The sequence below is a fragment of the Gorilla gorilla genome, chromosome 12 (assembly GCF_029281585.2).
Source record: "Gorilla gorilla gorilla isolate KB3781 chromosome 12, NHGRI_mGorGor1-v2.1_pri, whole genome shotgun sequence".
NCBI classification, from domain to species: domain Eukaryota; kingdom Metazoa; phylum Chordata; class Mammalia; order Primates; family Hominidae; genus Gorilla; species Gorilla gorilla.
The window spans coordinates 63,734,751-63,755,126 of NC_073236.2; positions in this window are offsets into that span (position 1 = coordinate 63,734,751).

Sequence of the window (20,376 nt, forward strand, 5' to 3'; positions counted from 1 at the left end):
TATACAAGTGAGGAATTACACAAGAATAGAAAAACAAGCAACAAAATGGCAGAAATAAGTCCTTACTTATAAAAACACTTCATATAAATTGATTCATCATGACTGAGTAGGAATTACCTCTGGAATGAAAGAATGATTAAACATATGCAAATCAATAATGCAATACATCGTATCAACAGAATAAAAGACAAAAACCATGTGATCATTTCAACTGATGCTGAAAAAGCATTGGATAAAAATAAGCATCTCTTAATAATAAAAACTCTCAAAGAACTGGGTGTAGAAGGAACATACCTAGATATAATAAAAGCCATATATGACAGACTTACAGCTAAGATAAAACTGAATGGGGAAAAAATACTGAAAGCTTTTTCTCTAAGATCTGGAACACGACAGAGGTGTTCACTGTCACCACTGTTATTCAAAATAGTACTGGAAGTCCTAGCTGAAGCAATCAGACAAGAGAAAGATATAAAGAGCACTGAAATTGGAAAGAAAGAAGTCAAATTATCCTTGTTTGCAGATAATATGACCTTATATTTGGAAAAACTTAAAGACTCCACAAGAAAACTATTAGAACTGGTAAATAAATTCAGTAAAGTTGCAGGATACAAAAATCAACACACAAAAACCAGTAGCATTTCTATATGCAAACCACTAACAATTTGAAAAAAAAATTAAAATTCCCATTTACAATAGCAAAAAATAAAATTAAATATCTAAGAATTAACCAAAGAAATGAAAGATCTCTATAATAAAAACTATAAAAGACCAATGAAAGAAATGAATTGCACACCAAAAAATGAAAAGATATTCCATGTTCATGCATTGGAAATATCAATATAGTTAACATGCCCATAATATTCAAAGCAATCTACAGAGGGATTCAATGAAATCTTTATCAAAATACAAATGACATTCTTCACAAAAATAGATCCAAAAATTCATGTGGAACCACACACCACACACACACACACACAACACACACACACACACACACAAACACACACACAATGTCAAAGCTACCCTAAGCAAAAAGAGCAAAATTAAAGGAATCACATTACCTGATTTCAATTATACCATGGAGTCATGATAAATGATCTTTCTAATGTATTGTTGAATTCAGTTTGCTGGTATTTTGTTGAGGATTTTTGTATCAATATCATCAGAGACACTGGCCTGCAGTAGTCTTTTCTTGGTGTGTCTTTGTCTGGTTTTGATATCAGGGTACTACTTACCTTGTAGTATGAGTTTGGAAGTATTCCCTTCTCCTGTATTTTTCAGAATAGTTTGAGTAAGACTGGTATTAGTTCTTTCAATATTTGGTATGATACAGCAGGAAAGTCATCAGGCCCCAGGCTTTTCTTTATTGGGAGATGGCTTCATCTCATGACTTTTTTATTATAGCTTCAATGTCATTATTTTTTATGTTTTTGTTAGGTCTGTGTCTTGATTGGTCTGTTCAGGTTTTAGATTTCGTCCTGGTTCAATCTTGATACCTAGGAATTTGTCCATTTCTTTTACATTTTCCAATGTGTTGACATATAGTTGCTCATATCAGCCACTAATGATCCTTAGAATTTCTACAGTATCAGCTTTTAATGTCTCCTTTTTCATTTCTGACTTTATTTGGATCATCTCTCTTTTTTTCTTAGTTACTGTGGCTAAAGGTTTATCAATTTTGTTTAACCTTTCAAAAAAACCCAACTTTTTGTTTCATTGATCTTTTGTATTTTATTCATTTCAATTTTGTTTATTACTGCTCTGATATTTATTTTTTTTCTTCTATTAATTTTGGGTTTGTTTTGCTCTTGTTTTTCTAGGTCTTTAAGATGCATCATTAGATTTTTTTTATCTGAAGTTTTTTCTCTTTTTTGATGTAGGCACTTGTACAGCTATAAACTTCCATTTTAGCACTGCATTTGCTGTATCCTATAGGTTTTCATATATTGTGTTTCCATTATCATTTGTTTCAAGAAATTTTTCAATTTTCCTCTTAATTTCTTCATTGACTCACTGGTCATTCAGGAGTATATTGTTTAATTTGTACAGTTTCCAAAATTCTTCTTGTTGTTAATTTCTAGTTTTATTCCATTGTGGTCAGAGAAGATGTTTGAAATAATTTCAGTTATTTTGAGTGTTTGAAGACCTTTTCTGTGACCTAAAATCTGGTCTGTCTTTGAGAATTACCCATGTGCTGAAGAAATTAATGTGTATTCTGCAGCTCTTGGATGAAGTGGTCTGTAAATGTCTAATAGATCCCTTTTGTCTAGAGTGCAGAGCAAGTATGATGCTTCTTTTTTGACTTTCTGTCTGGAAGATCAGGTTGATGCCAAAAGTGGGGTGAAGTCTCCAGATTTTATTGTATTGGGGTCTATCTCTCATTTTAGCTGCCATATTTTCTTCATATGTCTGGGTGTTCCATCGTTGGGTGCATATATATTTACTATCATTATATCCTCTTGCTGAATTGACCCCTTTATTATTATAAAGTGTATTAGTCCATTTTCACATTGCTATACAGATACTACCTGAGACTGGGTAATTTATAAAGAAAAGAGGTTTAATTGTCTCGCCATTCTACATAGCTGGGGAGGCCTCAAGAAACTTAAAATCACAGCAGAAGGCAAAAGGGAAGCAAGACATGTCTTACATGGTGACAGGAGAGAGAGAGAGAGAGAGAGCAAAGGGGAAAGTGCCACTTTTAAACCATCAGATCTCATGAGAATTCACTCACTATCATGAGAACAGCAAGGGGGAGATCCACCCTCATGATCCAATCATCTCCCAGCAGGCCCCTCCCCTGACATAGGAGATTACAGTTCAACATGAGATTTGGGTGGAGACACAGAGCCAAATCATATCATGTAGTGACTCTCTTTGTCTCTTCTTATAGTTTTTGTCTTGAAATCTACATATTTTGTGTAACATAAGTATAGTGACTCCTGGTCTTTTTTGGTTTCCGTTGGCATGAAATATCTTTTTCCATCCCTTTACTTTTAGTCTATGTGTGTCTTTATAGGGAAGTGTATTTCTTGTAGGCAACAGATCAATGGGTCTTGTTTTTTCAGCCATTCTATGTATTTTGATTGGAAAGTTTAGTCCATTTATATTCAATATTGTTATTGATGAGTAAGGACTTACCCCTCCCATTCTTTTGGTTGTTTTGTGGTCTTGTCTTCCTTCTTTCTTTCATTCCTGTCTTCCTCTAGTGACGATGATTTTCTCTGGTAATGTGATATAGTTTCTTGCTTTTGTGTGTGTGTGTATCCATTGTATGTTTTTTGGTCTGAGGTTACCATGAGGCTTGAAAATACTATCTGATAACCCATTATTTTAACCTGATGACAAAACTATTTGCATAAACAAGCTAGCACAAAAAATACTAATTAAAAACTCCACACCTTAACTTAGTCCCCATGCTTTTTAAATATTTTGTTGTTTTTATTTATCTTATTTTACTGAATATATCTGAAAAAGTTGTAGTTATTTTTGATTGGTTAATTGTTTAGTCTTTCAACTTAGGGTAGAGTAGTTTACACAGCAGAGTTACAGTGTTATAATATTCTGTGTTTTTCAATAAGTTTTGTAACTTCAGTTGATTACTTATTGCTCATTAATATCCTTTTCTTTCTGATTAAATTACTCCTTTTAGCACTTCTTGTTGGATGGGTTTAGTGTTAATGAAATCCTCAGCTTTTGTTTGGGAAAATTTTATTTCTCCTTCATGTGTGAAGAATATTTTTGCCAGATATACTATTCTAGGGTGAAAGTCGTTTTTCTTCAGAACTTTAAATATGTCATGCCACTCTCTCCTGGTCTGTAACATTTCCACTGAGAAGTCTGCTGCCAGATGAACTGGAGCTGAGAGCTACTTCCACTCAATAAAACCTTTCAGTCATTCTCCAAGCCCATGTGTGATTGTATTCTTCCAGTACACCAAGGCAAGAAACCCTGGAATACAGAAAGCCCTCTGTCCTTGAGATAAGGCAGGGGGTCTGATTGAGCTGACTAACACAAATTGCCTACAGATGGATAACTAAAAGAGCACCCTGTTACACATGCCCACTGAGGCTTCAGGAGCTGTAAGCATTCACCCCTAGACACTGCCATGGGGTCAGAGCCCCACAACCCACCTGGATGTTCCCCCTAGAGGTTTGAACAGTGGGGAACTGAAGAAGTGAGCCACACCCCCATCGCATGCCCTGTGAGGTGAATAAGGGAATTTTTCCCATTTCAATATGAAAGTATATTTTTAGAATAGTATAAGAAGTAAAATTTGGGCTTCTTGGTTAAAAGATCTGTATGCTATTATGATTTTTGATACATAAGGCATAATTATCCCCTATAAAGTCTGAGCTAGTTTAAACTTTCACCTCCAGTGCTGGATAATACTTAGTCCTTCATGTCCTCATTAACTTTAACTATTCTAATGTTCGTCACTTGAACTTTAAGACATATATCTGTTAATTTAATATGAATTTATCTGATTAATATTGAAGCTGAACATTTTTTGCCATTTATTTTCTATTCATTAATTATTCTTACCCATTCATAATTTTTCCCCAATTCCTAATAAAATTTTAAATTCTGCTGATTTTCAGGAGCAAGATGGTAGAATAGAAAGCTCCATTGATTGTACTCCCTGCAAGTACACCAAATTGACAAGTATTTGCACAGGAAAAACACCTTCATAAGAACTAAAAATCAGGTGAGCACTCATAGTACTGGGTTTTAATGTCATATGGCAGAAAGAGACACAGGCCCAGGGATAGAGCCCTAGCCACACCTTTCTCTTCCCAGCACTTCATTGCCCCCCTCTCATATCAATTATCATTTCTGGTATTTTGCTATAGGGTTAAAAATAGTTAAATTTTAATTTTAAAATAATTTGATTATATCAACAATTGGAAGCCGCCATTCACTTAACCATGCAGCATTCACACAATAGAATAATAAGGGACAATTCTAAATGGTTGTATAAAAATTAAAGAAAATAGAAAATGAGTTAAAAATCAGTATATAGTATTACAATTCCATTTGGAATTTATAACAATTCAGATAATTAACTATGATTATTCTGATTACAGATGATTTTAATTTCCTGTGGCTTTTCTAGTCTTCAATACTTATTAAAATATGTTACCTTAAAAATAATTTTAAATAAAATAATATAGCAAGGAAAATACATTAAATGGAAAGCAAAGCTTGTATCTCATTTCTCCCTTTTTAACATTTAATCTAGTTTATGGGAGTTAATAGTGTAATTTCCCAAGTTGGCATTAATGAATTTGCACTAAAAGTTATGGTAATTATTTACCTTAAATTTTGATGGCTGTCACCTTTTATCTTCAGTAATAAAAACACAACCAATCAAAAGTTATGTTTTCAAGCTGCTTGTATAATATCCAGAAATATATGTATCCATTTTTCTTTGAAAAATTTTGCATCGCTTCTTCTAAGTCCTCAGGTATAAATCAGTGTCTTTCTCAAGTGAAACACAATGGAAAAGAGAACACCTTGATGGATGTTATCTTACCCAGCTACATATTTTATTTTAGTCCTCATCTTTGCATCATTTCATTGCAAACTATGTGCATATTTTTTTCATGTCTGTCATTACAGAGACATATAAGTTACTTTCACCTTCCATAATTTTGCTAGCATTTTAATTACCCATCGCCATCTGCCTACAAATTTAGGAATGGTTTAAGACTAGAATGTAATAAAAGAGGCACTCAGTGTAATGCATACCTCCCCAAAACATTTATTCTCACTTTTGACAAATCTATGGGGTTCTATAGGTATTGCACTTTGCTTACTTTTGACAGATTTATGCATACATGTACCATGATTTTTGCTTATCATTCTCTAAAGAAGTCTAACATACAAAAGTAAGGCTGGGCTGCAAAATTTCCCCTAAAGTTATGTGAAGCTGAGTAACCAAGGCTGCATTTCAATGCCTTGAAGATAATGAATTCTCATTTTATTCATCAATTCAAATGATATGATGTAGCATCTTAGCAGAGTGCAGTTTTTCTAACACTATCAAGCTATGTTCATTAAATGACATGGATAAAACGTATTGCAGACAGCTGGTCACAACTGCAAGAAGTAGGGGTAGAGGTAGTATTGGCATCGAGGAGAAAATAATCTATGAGGTCAAGCAACATTTTCCAAATACAGATTACATATCTGTGCCTTTGGTTCTCATTCATTTATCTTCCTTGTTCCCGTTCCTCCCAGTAAAGCATGTTAAGGTCCTCTAAACCATAAATCTCTTAATAACTTGCCCAGGGAAATGTCGATCTTTCTCTAATGTTGCCAAATTATAGCTTCTTTGCAATGATTACTAGTTCCCTTCTAAACTCTGGAGGGAAAGAATTGGAGAGTGAAGAGGATGTTTTTATTTCCTCTGATCTAAGCCAGGAGAGGCTAACCCCCAAATACACTTGATGTGTTTGCTTGGTCCACATGTGATTTATTTAATACTTAAATACTTTCTAAAATAGAAAAATTAGGAGATTCACATAGATATTGAGATTTCTGGCTGCTATTAAAATATCAAAGAGCGAGACACAATAAGCATAGCAACAGTGCTCTGAATTTGATTAGTTGTCTTTGGAAGGGGCAGTTTGCTACAGTCTCCACTGGGCTTCTATCACCACCTCTGTTATCTCTCTGGCCACATTATGAATTAAGGTTTTGCAACTCCTGATATAAGCCTTCAGGCACTCATAATAGTTTCTTAAATATATTTATAATGATGTAATTGAACTGGGTGTTTATCTCAGGAAGTGTTAGTCGGCCAGGCGCGGTGGCTCACGCCTATAATCCCAGCACTTTGGGAAGCCGAGGTGGGCGGATCACGAGGTCAGGAGATCGAGACTAGCCTGACCAACATGGTGAAACCCTGTCTCTACTAAAAATACAAAAATTAGCTGGGCGTGGCAGCACGCGCCTATAATCCCATCTACTCGGGAGGCTGAGGCAGGAGAATTGCTTGAACCCAGGAAGCGGAGGTTGCAGTGAGCCGAGATTGCACCACTGCGCTCCAGCCTGGTGACAGAGCAAGTCTCCGTCTCACAAAAAAAAAAAAAAAAAAAAGGAGGTGTTACTTGGTCACGTCAAAAACATTTAGCACTGGTTAGAAACATGGGAAAAGAGAAACCTTACATAGGTGAGCACATTGTCCAAATACTACCAAAGAAAATTTGTTTTCTCCTTTTTAATTTTATTATTTATTTTGAAATTAATTTTTTTATTTAAGGGGTACAAGTACAGTTGTCTTACAAGAATATATGCATAGTCGTGAAATGTGGGCTTTTAGTGGACCCATCACCTGAGTAGTATACATTGTACCGAATAGGTGGTAGTTCATCCCTCACCCCTCCCACCCACTCCCACCATTTGGAATCTCCAGTGTCTATTATTCCGCTCTGTATGGCCATGTGCACCCATTGTTTAGCTCCTACTTAGAAGAACTTGTGGGTTTTGATTATCTGTCTCTTAATTTCACTAAGGATAAGGATACACACACACACACACATACACCACATTTTTATCATCATTGATGGACACAGATTTTCCATGACTTTGCTATGTATGAATAGTGCTGCAATAAACATACAAGTACAGGTGCCTTTTTAATGTAATGATTTATTTTCCTTGGTAGATATCCCATAGTGAAATTGCTAGATAGAAGAGTAGTTCCATTTTTTGTTCTCTGAGAAATCCCCGTATTCTTTTCCACAGAGGTTGTACTAATTTATATTTCCACAAACAGTGTATAAGAGTTTTCTTTTCTCAGCATCCACACCAATATCTGTTATTGTTTTTACTTTTTTGCAGATGTACCCTAAAACTTAAAGTATAATAAAAAAAACAGAAAAAAAATAAAATAAAATAAAAAAATAAATAAATAAAAATAAAAATACCCATTCTGACTGTGGTAAAATGGTATCTCATTGTAGTGTTAATTTGCATTTCTCTGATGATTAGTGATGTTAAACATTTTTTATGTTTGTTGGCTGTTTGTATATCTTCTTTTGAAAAATGTCTGTTATGCTATTTGTTCATTTTTTAATGGGGTTTTCTCTTGTTGAGTTATATGAGTTCCTTATAAAATCTGCATATTAGTCCTTTGTTGGAGGCATCATTTTGCAAATAGTTTCTCCAATACTGTAGGTTGTTTACTCCATTAATTTTTTGCTCTGCATAATATTTTTAATTTAATTAAGTCTTATTTGTCTATTTTTGTTTTTATTGCATTTCCTTTTGAGGATTTAATTACAAATTCTTTGCCTAGCCCAATGTCCCTCAGGGTTTTTTCATACATTTTCTTCTAGGACTTTTATGGTTTAAGGTTTTACATTTAAGTCTTTAATCCATCTAGAGTTAATTTTTGTAGACAGTGAGAATAGAGGTCCAGTTTCATTCCTCTGCATATGGGTCTCCAATAATACCAGCACCATTTATTGAACATGTTATCCTTTCCCCAGTGTATATTTTTATCAATTTTGTCAAAGGTTATTTAGTTTTAGGTATGAGGCTTTATTTCTGGGTTCTCTATTCTGTTGTATTAATCTATGTGTCAATTTTCATACCACTACCATGTTGTTTTGCTTATTATAGCCTTATAGTATAATTTGAAGTCAGGTAATGTGAGACCTCCAGATTTATTCTTTTTGCTTAGGATTGCTTTGGCTATTTGGGCTCTTTTTAGGTTCCATATTATCTCTAGGGTTTTTTTTTTTCTAATTCTGTGAAGAACTATGTTGATAGTTAATAGAAATTGCATTGTGTCTGTAGATAGCTTTGGGCAGTATATTCATTTTAATGATATTGATTCTCCCAATCCATGAGCATGGGATGTTTTTCCCATTTGTTTCATCTATGATTTCTTTCAACAAGGTTTTCTAGTTCTCCTTGTAGAATTCCTTCACCTCCTTGGTTAACTGTATTACTAAGTATTGTGTGTGTGTGTGTGTGTGTGTGTGTGTGTGTGTGTGTGTAGTTATTATAAATAGAATTGAGTTCTTGATTTGGCTGTCAGATTAGTCACTATTTGTACATAGAAATATTACTAATTTTATGTTGATTTTGTATTCTGAAACTTTACTGAAGTTATTTATCAAATCTAGAAGTGTTTTGAAGGAGTCTTTAGGGTTTTCTAGGTGTACATATCATCAGCAAACAGAGATAATTTGACTTCCTCTTTTCTAGTTTGAATGCCTTTTGTTTCTTTCTCTTTTCTTATTGTTCTAGCTAGGACCACAAGTACTATGTTGAATAAAAGTGGTAACAGTGGTCATACTTGTCTTCTTCCAGCTCTTAGGGAGAACGCTTTCAACTTTTTTCCATTCAGTATCATGTTGGCTGAGGGTTTCTCATATATGGCTTTTATTATTTTGAGGTATGTGCCCTCTATTCCTAGTATGGTAAAGATTTTTGTTATGAAGGGATGCTGGATTTTATTGAATGTTTTTTCTGTACCTATTGAGATGATCTTAACTTTTGTTTTTTAATTCTGTCTAATTCATAACCAGGAATTTAAATTTTTTTGTGGTTTGTTATCATTTTTGCTATTTTTCACTCATCAGAATGGGATAATTTTATAGGCAATTTTATAACCCACTTTTCTCAATATTTCATTGATTTTTATCAGTAAGGATAAGAACATATAATTAACACATAAATATTCCAATATATTTAAACAACTATGCCTGTTTCATGCTTAGCATTTTCCATATTTTCTTATTATAAATCTTGCTGTAATTCACATACTTAGAAAAATATTTTATGTATCTGTACATTTTCTAAGATTAAAATTTAAAACAGAGTTGCTGTGAATTTTTTAGTTGTTATATGTTACCAAATCACCTTTTTGAAAGGTTATAACCTTCATTCTCACAACATATTTCCATTTTCCTTCATATTTACCAACACTAAATACATCAGTCTTTGCTTACATGTGAAAAAGGACCCACTGTCTAAATTTACATCTTTTGTTTATAATCATGTTAAACATTTTTTCCTATGTTAATTATTTTTAATTTATTCATCTTGAATTGGATGTTCATATCCTTTGCCCTTTTTCCTATTGTGATATCTGTCTTTTTCTTACTGACTTATAAACCTTTTATTTAAATCAACTCTTTACTGGACATGTACAATGTATATTCAATGTAACTTGGCTTATGGTTATTTTTGAGGCACAGAAGATTCAATTTGTGTAATAGACTAATAAATAAATCTTGCTCCTTATGGTTTCTGTTTTGGCATCAGGACAGCTCTTTTTAACTTTCTTATGTTTTTTTTAATATTTTCATGACTTTTGCGGTCATTTTGGGTAAATTTTTCTGAGAAAGAATGTCTTTGGTCCAGTGGTAAAGTTTTATGGAAACATAAATATCTCTTCTTAATTTGGTAACTAATTGACCCATACTACCAGGAGACTGACAGATTGTCAAGTTATCAGATTTTTTATTAGGTAGAAACTGGATGGGTAATGCTTGTGGTTGAGGACACAATGAACTTTCTAATAATTCACCAGAGTTCAAATTAATCTTTCAGTGTTCAAAATTTTAAAATCTATAAAGACAGATGGTAGATTACTGGCTACCTATGGCAGAAAAAGACAGGGGGCTATAGGTAAGAGCACCAGTTTTCTTTTTGGGATAATAAAAATATTATAAAACCAAATAGTGTTGATGGTTCACAATTCTGAATATACTAAAAACTATTGAATTTTATATTTTAAAAGTTGAATTTTGTTGTATGTGAATTATATCTCAATACATGTGTGATTTTGAAAAATTTATCTTTCAGACCCAGACATAATTGAAGATCTCAGTCATCCTATCACAGGTAAAACATTCACTGCTTTAAATGCAAACAGATCAGAAAGCACCCTATCTGCAAGCAGTCAGAGGAAAGAAAAAAAATGCCTAAAAAGAACTAAGTGTAGTATATTCATTTCTTTCTCCTAAACTTTCTGTTCAAAAATGTAATTTGCTCCAGAAGGAACAAGTAAAAAAAGTAAGAGATGCTGGAATATACTTCCATCTATAGCCTGGAATTCTCGTTTGAAATTTAGACTTGAGAAATGGGAAAGTTTTCCAACTGAAATCCCAGTTTCCAAATTGATGTAATAGAATACAACTAATCCCCTATTATTCTGATGCTTTTCAATTATACTGTGTATCAAAATCATTTTGGGAGCTTTCAGAGAGTACCCATACCTAGAGCCCAGCCTCAAATATTCTGATTCAACCCAACAGCACATAGGGCCTGAGTATCGGTTTTTGTGATTCAAATGGGCTATTAAGATTGAGAACCACTGAATTAATGTCTCCTTCCTCCATGTCTGTGGTTATTTACCTAATAGGATTTTGTTTACTTTTCTTTTTTCTTTTTTCCTTCATTCATACTAGCTAGAGGTATCTCTGTCTCAACACTTCACATGTTCTTGGCACAGCACAACCAGCTTCATTGGAAAATTGTTAGAAATTCATTGCTTGTGGCCCACCCCAGATCTGCTAAATGATGAACTCTGGGAGTGAGTCAAATCATATTTGTATAGCCAGGCACTACATAACAGCATTTCACTCCACAATGGTTTACATATATGACGGTGGTCCCATAAGGTTATAATGAAGGTGAAAATTTCCTATTACCTAGTGATGTCATAGCAATGGTAATGTTGTAGCACAACATATTACCTTTTCTGTGTTTAGATATGTTTATATACACAAGTATTTACAATTGTGTTACAATTGCCTACGGTGTTCAGTAATGTGTTATACAGCTTTGCAGCTCAGGAATAATAGGCTATATCATATAGCCTAGGTGTGTAGTAGGCTCTGTCGTGTAGGTTTATATAAGTACACTCTATCATGTCCATAGAACAAATAAATCACCTAATGACACATTGGTCAGAATATGCCCCCATCATTCAGCAACTCATGCCTTCAGATATTTAGATATAGATAGATATTTCATCTTAGTTCATCATTCTATGTTATACCTAAAGCTCTACGTTTCTCTCCATGTGTCTCTTAAAGCTCCCTTTGTTTTCTATATCTTGACATTTGGTTTCTATTTTATTTATTTTATGTGTAGTTCAGGCGTTTCTTCTGATAATTTGGAAGGTTTTTTACCCATGTTTTGTTGTTCTGATGATGATTTTGATAACTTTTAGTAATACATCTAACCCTATTTCTCACTTTTCTATCTTTATGCATTACCTAATGGTTTTCTTCAACAAACTACGAGCAAATTAACACTCATACTTCCTCTCCACTTCCTCCATATCCTCCCGATTTTAGTTTGTTATATTGTGATTTTTCATTTATTTTTATATTAATTGCAGGTTCAAAAAAGGCCTTTTCACTGTTTGGAATTTGTGGTTCATTTTTTCTACAGGAAATAGGAGTGCAAATGTTCAACGTGGTCTGAAAAAGAAGGTGTCATTTCTTTAGTGTACAAATTTTGAAATATATTGAACTAATGAGCCTTTAAATTATATTGCAGATATCTTCCACATATTCATTTTTTTCTAATGTTTCAAAGATTGCAATACATGCTTTAAAACCCCGTTATTGCTAATTTCTATTTCTTCTTGACCTAAGTGTAGAAAGCACATTAGAATATTTTTAAAATTTGTGTGTTTTAATTTACTGAAAAAGACTTTCTGTGGTTTTTAATGCTTTTTGTGCCTTGATTTCACTGTGTACTTTAAGAATTTGTTACTTCTTCCTATTAGATTTGCTTGATATTTTTTCCAAAATTTTTCAACTGCTTTAGTTAATTAAATTTTGTGTAGTGGTTGAGTTAGAATTTTGTTTCTGGTTTCGTTTGGGGCCCATATTTTAATCTTTACATTTGAATAGTTGAGCATTTATCCACGTTATGTATTTTTGTATCATTTCTCTCAGTAAACTCAAGAACCCTTTCCTCTCATTCTTCCCACCTCTCTAAAGCAAACAAGGAAAGTTAATATGAATTGGCAAAGTCCAGCTTAACAAAGGCTTTCATGAGGGTGGTTCCTTTTTGAGATTCCTCCCTCACTCTCTTCTCTCCCATGCAGTGCCTGTATTAAGATTAGCCTAGAGTCGCCTCCCACTAGAGAAATAGGGAAGGGGCTTTCTAGGTGCCATTGGAATGAAAGACTCTGTGGTATACCTTGGAGAACATCTTTCCCTTGCTGTGATTTATCCATAGGTTATATTTTTATTAAATTTTTAAAAATATGATAGAATGAAACAAATATACTGGAAATAGGGTGGAGGAGTTGGGTGAGAGGGAGATGATGTGTTTCTGGTTTAAATATCAAACTCATCTGCCACTTTGGGAATGTCTCTTTTTTCTACATGCCATCCAGCTCAGCTCAGCATTAAGACTACATTGAAATTTGGAGCTCAGTCTCTTTTCAAAGAAGGACTTTTCTCTTTGCAAACATCTCATATAGACCTGGCATGGTGTTAGGCAACTGACAAAGAATTACTGGAAATGCCCTTTGCTATTTTTCCTGTGTGTCTAGTACCCTTGGGTACTTCATGCTTTGAAGGTGTGATTGGCTAAGATTGAGAATTTTCTGGGTTGTTTAGCTATCAAAATCTATCAAAAGTTTACTCCAGGTAACCTCTCTAATATTGTATCAAACTAAAAAATATTAGTTTCACATCTGCCTTTCAAGTTTGGTGGCTTTTTATGTTTTGAAATGCAGTGCAAGAATCTCTTTTTCAGCATTACAGAAGCAAGAATAGTGTTCTGAAAATTTTTCGTTAATAAATTTCAGTTGAAAGTATAGCAAAACTCACGCTTTATTCATACAAATGTAATGTGCAAATTAAATAAAATTTTAATTCATTATCTTTTAATAAATTTAATTTTCATCAGAAACATTAAAAGTTACTGTGTAATCCCATTTCACTTCTCTCAGATTTGATTTAAGAAAGAAAACAGAAATAATGAATTCTCCCTACATTGCTGTTCTTTTCTCTTTTACTTTCCTTCTAATTATTTTTGGAGAGGGCTGGAGGTAGGGGGAAGGCAGGCCTGAACAGTATGATTAGTTTGTTATATCAGTTCTTCAGTACACAAGGAAAAAGGGATGCAGAGCATGAGTCCTGGTGACGGGCTCCTTGGTTTTGAATCTCACCCTCCATCTCATGCCTTATGTTCAAGGATAGGGACCACATCAATGTGGAAAGATCACTTTGGCTAAAATGAGGAAGCCAAGTGATATGGTTTGGTTCTGTGGCCCCACTCAAACCTCATTTCGAATTGTAATCCCTAGGTGTCCAGGAAGGGACCTGCTGGGAGGTGATTGGATCACGGGGTTGGTTTCCTCCATGCTGCTCTCATGATAATGAGTGAGCTCTCATGAGAGCTGATAGTTTTAAGTATGGCACTTCCTCGCTCTTTTTCCCTCTCTCTTTCCTGCCGCCATATTAAGACATCCCTTTCTTCCCCTTTTCTTGCTGCCACGATTGTAAGTTTCCTGAGGCCTCTGCAGCCACGCTGAACTGTGAGTCAATTAAACCTCTTTTATTTATAAATTACCCAGTCTCAGGTAGTGTCTTTATAGCCATGTGAAAACTAATACAGCAAGGCACGTCAAACAAGAGAGAATGTGGAAAGACCCACTGGAAAACAAAGTCCAACTGAGGTTTATGATAGGAAGAAAACAAGCACTTAAAATGTTTCAAATGTATTTATGAAAGAAGTTGGTAGTGCTTGGTGATTGATTGGATCTAGGCTGAAGAAGGAAGTTTTGATGGTGACTCTTCACACACTATAATTACATTTTTTAAAATTTTAAATATAAAAGGAACAGTTTTGGAAAACAGACTTTAAGTTAGGCTAGAGACAACTCAGTAGGAATATCGATTATCAGTGAGATATTCAGGTCTAGAATTCAGAGGAAAAGGTGAACATAACCAAAGAAGTTGGCGACTCCAAGAACAGAGAGTAATCAACAGCATCAAATGCTGCTGAGAGCTCAAGTTAGATAAGAGTTCATTTAAATTCCTTTGGATTCAGTGACATGAAAGTCACTGGGATGAGCAAAGGCTATTTTGAAATAGGGATGGCACAAAAGTTGGATTGGAAAGAGTTTAAATATAGAGGAGAAAAATTAAGTAAGAGAATATAAACAATATCAAAAATCCTGGATATGAGGTTGATATTAAAGATGGAGACATGGTATTTTTTTCATTAGTTGGAAAATAAAGAGACATTATGTTAAGAAATTGAATAGTGTATATATTTTGAACCATGTAAGTATGTATTCTTCAATTTCTTAAAACTGTTTCATTAATACTTTTTAAAGAAGCATCAAACTTTTAACTAATTAATTTTAAATGTTTAAGTCCAAAATTAATTGAAGGATAGTATAGAGGAAAGAGAAATAAGGTTCCAGAATTTTCTCTTTTTCAAAAATCAAAACACTGAATTTGTATAAAGAGACACTAAACAACTCAACAAAATCTGTGGAATTCTTATATGCCATACCTCATGCTGGGATGGCAGTTCTGTGTGCTTGCTACTTTGAGGTCATTTATTAGGGTGACACCAAAAAGCCCCAGTACTCTGATATTATTATTCAAATAAAACTTTATCTAATTTAACATTTGATATGTTAAATTAACTTACATTATTTATAAACAGAAGCTGCCTTGCTTACCATAGCAGATATGCATAATATACATAGTGAGGTTAACAGCCCTTTGTACAATAAACATGAGCTGCCCATATACCCAGGCAAGTCCTCCACAGGCTGCTGGTAAGATAATTTTCATAAGAGATTTATTCTCCCTCAAAAATTGGCAGAGCTGAACTCACACAGTCACCTGTCTTTGGTCCATACTACATTCAAATGTTTAGATTTCTCTTTGCTTTACCACCCTTTACTTAGCATTATTTCTGTAGTTCTCGTCTGTGTATGTTATACATGTGTGAGTTGTGAGTGTATGTGTGTGTGTATGTGTGTGTGAGGGTGCACTGGCACATGAGGACTTAATCCATTCTCCTCTGCCTTCATTCAGTCTATTCTGTATTAAATAAGAGCAATGTATCTGCCCAGTTATTTTAAGGAGCATGTATGCTCTGTGTGTCTAGTAATAACGTACTTTTACAGCCATGCCGATTGAGTACTAAAACACTATTGTTCACAGTGAGGTGGGGAGCTAAGTACTTAGAGCAACCCTTAACAGACTTTGACATAAAAAGTAAATTCATTGTGGAGAAAAGGATGTGTTTTTAAAGAAGTAGTAAGAAACAAAGCAAATAATGTTCCTTTGCTCCTATATTTGACAAGAATGAGTCCAAAGATACATGATTGTTGATTATAACATGCACTGGATAATGTTAATAACTATCCTAGGTTATGCTCATAACTCTTCTAGGTTTTTTTCTCACTTTCTCTACTTTCCAGTAAAACTTCTTTACCATTCTGAAACATGTTTCAAGTGATGGCCAAAAAAAGAAGTATAATATATCAGAATTATTAATTGATTTAAATTGGCAAGATTTTCTGGATCATGAGTTCCCATCAAATATTATACAATCACTTAAGACAATTCCACGAGGTTTTCGAAGAGTACATTAACAATTTCTTGAATGGATTTGACTTGTTATGTAAAATGTTATTGAACGATTAAGATGGCAGCTTATCATCTGATTGTTAATTACCCTCTGTATAGGAGACACTCAATAAATATAGTTTTTCCATGATTTGGTCTTGTTAGAATTATAATAGATGGATTTAGATTTATTGTCTCTTGTTAATAATTTTTAAAAATTTGTAAATCTGTTCAATTTATTTTCTCTGAGTTATAGGTGTATATTATAGAAAATATTGAAAATAGAAATCTAATAAAGAACTTAAAATCATTTTATAATATAGTCTTCAATTCTGCCAAAAGTAAATAAACCAAAATGTGAAAGATCTCCCTTTATCTTACATTTTTGGACTGCTCTCAAAAAATACTCCATCAGTTCTCTAATCACTTACATGTTTATGTGCCTTGCTTAAATGAGATAAATCTACACAACTATTCTGTGACATTTTTGGTTAGTAATATGTTTTTAAAAAATTGATTTTTTTTGGTCACATGACATATTCTATAATATAAAATAACTATTTCATCATTCTCATTAATAAACTAAAGGTTACTGTTAGTTTTTTAATACTAAAAATGATGTAACAATTAACATGCCTGTGCATATACCTTTTGTTTTCTTATTTTGGAGATAGAGTCTCTCTGTCACCCAAGCGGCAGTGCAGTGTTGCAGTGTTGGCTCACTGCAACGTCTCCAGGGTGCCAGTGATTCTCAGGCCTTAGCCTCCTGAGTAGCTGGGACTACAGGTGCACACCACCACGCTCAGCTAATTTTTGTATCTTTAGTAGAGACAGGGTTTTGCCATGTTGGCCAGGCTGTTTGAACTTCTGGCCTCAAGTGAGCCACCCACCTCAGTTTCCCTAACTGCTGGTATTACAGGCATGAGCCACTGAATCCGGCAAATCTTTCTTTTCATATGTGAGCATTTTCATAGTAAAGAATTGGAAATGTAGAGTATCCAGGTCAATGGGTATATGAACTACACATTGTGTGAGGTGTTTTTCTTCAAATTTTCCTCCAATAAAATCTAGAGTTTATTTGGGGGCCTATCATACTATTTGTGGAAGAGAGAAAGCGTTATATATATCTATAATACTAAGCTTATTACTTTATATTCAAATTATTTATATTTATAGTTGAGTATACTTTATATATAAATTTCTTAACTAAACTTGTTAACCCCCCACTATAATTATGAACTAAAGTTTCTACTAATTCTTCCATATTTTATCCATTTCCTAAAGAAAATATGATCTCAACAAACTGGACAGAGAAGAAACATACCTCAACACAATGAAAATCATACATTATAGATCCACAGCTGACATATGCTGAATGGGGAAAAGTTGAATGCTTTCTAAGTTCTATAACAAGACAAGAATACCTATTTTCACCATTTTGTTCAACATAATACTGAAAGTTTTAACAAGAGCAACTAGTCAAAATAAAAAAAAATTAAGGGCATGTAAATTGGAAAGGAGGAAGTAAAATTGTCCCCATTTGCAAATGACACGATCATATGTATAGAAAACTCTAAAGACTCCAGTTAAAAAAAACTATTAGAAATAATAAATGAATTCAGTAAAGCTGCAGAATACAAAATCAGCATACCAAAGTTAGTGGCATTTCTATGCACTAATAGTGAACCATTTAAAAAAAAATCAAGAAAGTAACAATACGTACAAAAAAAGAGTACGCAAATAGGTGAAAGATCTTTAGAATGAAAACTATAAACCATTGATGAAAGAAACTGAAAACAACACAAATAAATGGAAAGATATCCTGTGTTTATGGATTAGAAGAATTACTATTCCTGAAATTTCTATATCATCCAAAGTGATCTACAGATTCAATGCAATCCCTGTCAAAATACCACAAACATTCTTCACATGATAGAAAAGTCTTAAAATGCATACGGAAACAAAAGACCCAGATGGTAAAGCAATCTTGAGCAAAAAGAACAGGCTGGAGATATCAAACTACTTGACTTCAAAATATACTACAAACCTACAGAAAACAAAACAGCATGGCATTGGCATAAAAACAGACAAATATACCAATGAAAAAGAACAGAGAACCCAACAGCCAATTGATTTTCAACAAATATGCCAAGCATGCACATTGGGAAAAGGATACCCTCCTCAGTAAATAGTGCTAGGAAAATTGGATATCCACATGCAGAAGAATGAAACTAGATACCTTTTATCACCATATACAAAAATCAAATCAAAATGAACTAAAGCTTAAATCTATCTAAGACCCAAAACTATTAAACAATTAGAAGAAAACACTGGGGAAACATTTCATAAAATTGGATTGGATTTTTTTTTTAATAAGACTTCAAAAGCACAGACAACAAAAGCAAAAATAGACAAATGGGATTACATCAAACTAAAAAGCTTCTACATAGCAAGGAAATTATCAATAAATAGAAAACTTACAGAACGGGAGAAATTATTTGCAAACTATTCATCTTTAAAGGAGTTAGTATTCCAGAACATATAAGGAACACCATTAATACGAAAAAAAAACATATAATTTAATTTTAAAATGGGCAAAAACCTGAATAGACATGTCTCAAAACAAGACATACAAATGACCAATATATACGAAAAAAATTCAACAATCTTCAACAAAATATCACCTCACCCCAATTAAAATGACTATTATCAAAAATACAAAAAAAAACCCCATAAATGTTAGCAAGGATGTGAAGAAAAAAGAACTCTTGTGCACTATTGATGGGAATGTAAATTAGTATAGCCATTATAAAAAACAGTATGGAGTTTATTTTTAAAAATTAAAATAGAGATACCATATGATCCAGCAATCCCATTACAGGGTATATATCCAAAGGAAATGAAATCAGCCAGTCAAAGATATATCTGCATTACCATGTTTATTACAGCACTATTCATAATAGCCAGGATATGGCATCAATCTAAATGCTCATCTGCAGATGAATGAATAAAGAAAATGTGGTATCAATATACAATGGAATGCTATTCAGTAATCATACAGAATGAAATTCTGTCATTTGCAGCAACATGTATGAAGCTTGAGGATAGTATGTTGAGTGAAATAGGCAAGACACAGAAAGACAAACACCACATGATCTCATACATATGTGGAATGATCTCATGGCTGGGCACGGAGGCTCATGCCCATAATCCCAGCACTTTGGGAGGCTGAGGCGGTGGATCATGAGGTCAGGAGCTCGAGACCAGCCCGGCCAAGATGGTGAAACCCCGTCTCTACTAAAGATACAAAAAAAAAAAAAAAATAGCTTGAAGTGGTGGTGAGCGCCTGTAATTCCAGCTACTCAGGAGGCTGAGGCAGGAGAACTGCTTGAACCTGGGAGGTAGAGGTTTCAGTGAGCCGAGATTGCACCACTGCACTCTAGCCTGGGCGACAGAGCAAGACTCCATCTCAAAAAAAAAAAAAAAAAAAAAAAGATCTCATAGAAATAGAGAGTAGAATAACGGCTACCAGAGGCTGGGGACGGTGGTGGGAAGGAAGTAACTGAGAAAGGTTGGTCAACAGCTATGAAAATAACAGTTAGACAGCAAGAATAACTTCTGATTTACAGTTAGAGAGAATAAATAAGGAAACAATAGCAAATAACAACATAGTGTGTATTTCAAGATAGCTAAAAGATTTTGAATGCTATCAACACAAAGAAATGATTAAAATAATATAATTACCCTAATTTAATCATTATACAATGTATACATGCATTGAAACATT